Consider the following 6,000-nt stretch of genomic DNA (forward strand, 5'->3'; position numbering starts at 1 on the left):
AGATGCTGCCTGGCCTGCTGCGTTCACCAGCAAGTTTGATGTGTGTTGCTTGAGTTTCCAGCATCTGCAGAATTCCTCTTGTTTACAAGGTAACAATGCTGTTCTCATGGCTTATGTGATATTCTGGAATAGAAACAAACTGATGGAAGAGATGTTGTTTGCCAGGAGGATTAAAACAGATATTAAGAGACTGTCTATTTTTGAAGAAGTCAAAAGTTACTTAAGCGAGAACAATATTCCAATGGAGAATATAATTGCTTGTGCAACTGATGGTGCTGCTTCTATGGTTGGTCGATACAGAGGACTCATTGCCCATCTAAAAAGAGTTTCCTTGACAAAATCCAGGAACAGAATTGATATCGCAACAAGAGGTGACCTCCAACTGTCATTGTCTAATTTGGAGCCCGATATCATGAAACTTGCAGAAAAGCACCAAGCTCAAGGATCGCATTAGGCCTGATAGATGTTTAATTTCATACGGTCTTTTTTAAAGTTTTTTCCAGTAAGTCAGAATGTTCAAGTTTTCTTGGTGTTCAGTAATAAATTATTTTCTGTTTTATCTGTTCGTGTTGTATCCCTGTTTGAAAGGGGGGCCCTGGAACCTGAGAAGAGCTCCTAAGGGGGCCGTGGCCAAAAAATGGTTGAGAACCTGAAAGTACCTGTTATGTGAATTTTCTAAGTCAGCGCAAAGAGATGACCCACATTTGTGATGAGCAACCATTGTGGTGAGATAACCCCAGAACAGATTAAAAGTGATTCCCGTTGAAACTCAATTTAGGACAATGTCTAGGTATGCACACTTTAACAAATTGAAATACCTTTACTGGGAAATGGATCTATGGCCTTAGCACTACATACCTAGCACATTGTGCTCTACATCGTTGAAGTATTCCATTGAAATCAATGATTCTGACCAGCGATGAATTTCTGAGGAAAAGTCCACTATATAATTCTGTTCCACTACTCTATTAGGTTATTCTGAATACAAAAACGTCTTCACAAATCTCTTATTGGGTAGCACAGTCCCGTAGCAATTAGTGTAATGTTATTACGGTGCCAGCTGCTTGGTTTCAATTCAACCACTGTCTGTAAGGACAGTGTACATTCTCCCTGCGACTTGTGCGTTTTCCCTGGAAGCTCTAGTTTCCTCCCACCTTCCAAGTATGTACAGGTTAGTAGAGGAGTTAGTCACATTGATGTAGTGGGCAGCACAGACTTGTTGGGCTGGAAGGGCTTGCTACCATGCTGTATCTCTAATCTTAAAGATTACAGCTATGAGCGGTTTATAGAAACAACCCAAAATGGTAATAAGTGGTGTTACTGGTTTTTAAACTGAGATTAAGCAATGCCTCAAATCAGATGGATACACTTTTTGATGAACCACTGCTAATACAGTCCCTAATTATAAATCTAACCCCTCAATGGGTAGCCGAGTTTAGTACAGTGAGTGGAAACTGAGAGTGTTTGAAGTGGCTCTTACTTAAAATGAGTGCTTTTTCAATTTCTGTTATGTGGTTACACTTCTGTTGTTGGATGCTTGCATAGATAGGCTTTGAGCCCAGGATGTTGACATCAACCATAATGCCGATTTTTACCATTCCCATCTGTCTGCAGAAGGTCTTTGTCCCCCCCCATTCCCTTCTTGTTCATATGTTTGCCTAAATGCTCGTAAACACTGTTATTGTATCTGCTTTGAACATCTCCCCTGACAGCACATTCTAAGAACACAAGACTACATAAAAAGCTTGCCTTTGTACATCTCTTTTGAACTTCCCCTCTCTCATCTTAGAGATTCAAGATTCAGAAAACTTTATTGTCATTCTAACCGTACATCAGCTCTGCAGGGCAGAATGAGACAGCGTTTCCCAGGAGCAGTGCAATCATAATATAACAAACACAACACTAAATAATAAACGTAACAATAAATAGTAAAACACAACAGCCACATGTCAGTTAAAATCAAGTTATAAGTGTCCAGTGCAAGTTAAAAGTGTCCATAGCAGAGTCAGGTAGAGCAGCTATTTAGCTGTCTGACTGCCTGTGGGAAGAAGCTGTTTAGTAGCCTTGTGGTTTTAGTTTTGATGCTCTGTAACGTTTGCCTGATGGCAGAAGAACAAACAGTTCATGGAGAGGGTGTGAGGGGTCTTTAATGATATACCGTGTCTTCTGGAGGCATCGACTCTGAAAGAGGTCTTGGACAGAAGGTAGGGAGACCCCAATAACCTTCTCTGTTCCCCTAACCACCCTCTGCAAGGCTTTTTTGTCGACAGCACTGCAGCTGGAGTACCAGGTTGTGATGCAAAAGGTCAGCACACTCTCAACCACGCCTCTGTAGAATGTAGTTAAGATGTTAGTGGGGAGTGATGCTTGTTTAAGCTTCCTCAGAAAGTGCAATCTCTGCTGGGCCCGTTTCACAATCCCAGTGGTGTTCCTGGACCAGGTGAGATTGAGATCTGCACCCCAAAGAACGATGTTTTCCACTCTCTCCACTGTGGAGCCGCTGATGCTGAGGGGTGTGTGCTCAGGCTGAGACCGTCTGAAATCGACGATCATCTCCTTGGTTTTGGTGACATTAAGCATCAAGTTGTTATCACTGCACCAGCTCTCTAGGTGTTTGACCTCCTCCCTGTACATTGTTTCATCATTTTTGCTGATGAGCCCCACCACTGTGGTATCACCAGCAAATTTAGTGATCAGGTTCTCATTGAATCTGGCTGCACAGTCATGTGTTAGCAGTGTAAACAGCAATGGGCTAAGCACACAGCCTTGTGGGGATCTAGTAAACCTGTGTTCTCTAGTATCTGACATTTCCACTTTGGGAAAAAGACTATCTATCCTATCAAAGCATCTCATAATTTTATATACTTCCATCAGTTCACCCTCAGCTCTGACACTCTGGAGAAAACAGGTTTGTCCAGCTTTTCTTTATAGCAAAAAAATGTTTCTGGTGGTTTTCTGTTCTTCAGACAGCTATAGCAAACCAATTTTACACCATGTTATGAAAGCAAATAATTCTGTTAAATGCAGCATTTGCAATTGTTCTTTTTTGGGAATATTTTAACCTAACATCCAATATAATTGTGGGTTTGTTTTAAAATGCTTCTCCTAGCTTTACTGCAGAAAATAGCAATTAGCTGGGTGTAAAAGGAACTTTCCTCTTGATTGTGTTGGAATACATGTCGAAGTAGTTGGGGCAAATTCACTTGACTCCATAAATTCCAACCTAACCAACCAAGTTAAAATTCACCCTAGCATGTATATTTCCCAACAGCCAGTTAGGTTAATTAGCTCAGTGCATCAACGGGCATAGAATATGACAGAAATACTATGCAGCTAGTAAAAGATTAGCTTTATTTGTCACATGTGCATTGAAACATCAAAACATGCAGTGAAATGCATGTTTTTCATCAAATCAAATCAATGAGAATTGTGTTGGGCAGCACACAACTATTTAATGCCTATTGATCCCTGGAAATTTTCTCCATTGTTGTTTTCTCGATCTCACTGTTTGAAATCCTGTGCCCTATGTTCAGAAGAGTGGTGATTAATCATTTTTAACTTGCTGTTGCAGTCTGTAGTTGAGCCAAGTTACTGCCATAATATGTGTTATCAAAGTATTACTTAACCTCAAAGCAATAATTGATGTAACCAGATCTACTTGAAATAATGTGTTTTACTGGGATTTACTGTTGTAGTTAGATTGCTACATTTTGCTTTTTCAGATAAATCCATTAGAACAGGGGTAGGAAACCTTAAGCACAAATGATTTTCTAGCATGCGTTATTCATTAATTTGAGGCAAAACATAACTAGATGTATTTAAATGGATAATTCCCATATTTAAAGTTGTTTATGCCATTTATCTGGCCCACCGCCCGTTCATTAATACACGATCCGGCCCACAGAGGCAAAAAGGTTGCCGACCCCTGCATTAGAATGCCTCAATCGAATTACAGTTTTGTGACTCCAACATACCGATCTGGGATATTAATTTTACATCTAACGTCCTCAGAAAATATTTTTACTAGTAAGATCTAAATTGCTAATACAGGGCTGCAGATCCATATTATACGTCCTTGCTACATCCACACTAGACCGGATAAATCTGTAACCAAAGCTTTTTCTCTTCATTTTGACCCTCTGTCCACACTGAAACGGCGTTTTCCTCCCCCGAAAACAGAGCTTTTCTAAAACACTCTCCAGAGTGTTTAAATCTAAAAACGCTGGTTGGCCATTGTTGTGTGTACGGGGTAACCGGCTAACTTTAAAAACACTGTCATGACGTGCTGGAACAAATGGTGGCGACAGCATGGCTTTTCATTGTTTTCTTGAACGCAATCTCCAACACAACAACAATATCTGACAATAGATGTGTGACATCCTAATGTAACATTGTATGGAAGTACAAGATAACTCTGATGCAGACATGTTTTATACATTTAACAAGGTGCTTTATTAATGTATTGCCTGTGCAGACATTCAATAGGTGCAATTGTCACTTTTGCCCAGTAACTCGTTTTATTGCACATGTTAAATACAGCAAAATAATACACAAAGACATGACAAAAGTAAAGGCAAATAAATGAGGTAACAGCAAATTTCACTTCTGCCCAGTAACAAGCCTTATTGCATTTAATTGTAGCTGTCGTCCCTTTCATCGGTGAAGAGACTATGGCTGTAGGAAATATTTCTGGACGAACGCACACCAAGTATTTCGTTGGGCAATTTCCTTTTAAGTTTTTCTAGTCTGTAACTGGACAAATGTGCGCCATGTATACCGTTTCCTCTTTGCTTGTTTTCTGTAGATGTGTCCTGCGCATGCCCAGTAGGAGGAGATTTGCCCAAATATCCATTTTAATGTGGACGGAGGTATTTTCAAAAACGCCTGGTGTGGACGCCTATCGTTTTTACGCAAATTATACAGTCTAGTGTGAACGTAGTCTTAGAGGACCCAAATATTGCTAGAAAATACCATTAGATCTGTCATATTTTAATCAGAACAGTACAGATATTTGTCAGATGTTATAGTACAGTTACACATGTAGCATACAATTACAGGCTGTAATTTTTAACTTGGAGATTGCCCGGTGTAGATTCTGCTATGATAATGAAAAGACAATAGCACTTATCATTATTGTGGGGGAAATCAGGTAGCAGATTCCCTCACCACATAGACTCTCAAATGTGGAGTTCAGAAAGCTGCTGTAGAATGTGATAATAAGATCCTTGCCAATGGTCACAAAAATGGTCTACGCTCGCTTTGACCAAGAGAACAAGGAGGTCACCCTCAAAGCGGATCTCCCACCTGGTGAACTGCCTCTCTCACTTCCCACCTCCGATGTTTGCGCCACCCTGAGCAGGATGAATGTACGAAAGGCAGCTGGTCCGGAGGGAATACCTGGCCATGTGCTCAGAGTCTATGCAGGGCAGTTGGCTGGGGTCTTCATGGACATTTTTAATCTATCCCCAGCCCAGGAGGTTGTCCCCACAAGCTTCAAGATCGCCACTATTGTGCCAGTGCCAAAGCATTCCACTGCCAAGGGCCTGAATGACTTCCGTCCAGTTGCACTCACCCCCATCATTGCAAAGTGCATTGAGAGACTGGTTCTATCACATCTGAAATCCTGTCTGCCCACTACCCTGGACTCCCATCAATTTGCCTATCGCACCAACAGGTCAACAGGGGATGCCATCTCCACGGCACTTCACTCTGCCCTGACCCACCTAGACTGCCCCAGCTCTTATGTCAGAATACTGTTCATTGAGTTTACTTTGGCATTCAATACTGTGATCCCCTCCAAGCTGATCGCCAAACTTCGCCAGCTTGGTATCAGCTCATCCCTCTGCAATTGGACCTTGGAATTTCTGACTAACAGACCCCAATCAGTTAAGTTAGACAACCTCTCCTCCTCCACTCTCACCCTGAACACCGGTGTGCCTCAAGGCTGTGTGCTGAACCCTCTTCTGTACTCCCTTTTCACCTGTGACTGCGTTCCTGTAC

Source organism: Mobula hypostoma, chromosome 4 (genome assembly GCF_963921235.1).
Source record: "Mobula hypostoma chromosome 4, sMobHyp1.1, whole genome shotgun sequence".
Lineage (NCBI taxonomy): Eukaryota > Metazoa > Chordata > Chondrichthyes > Myliobatiformes > Myliobatidae > Mobula > Mobula hypostoma.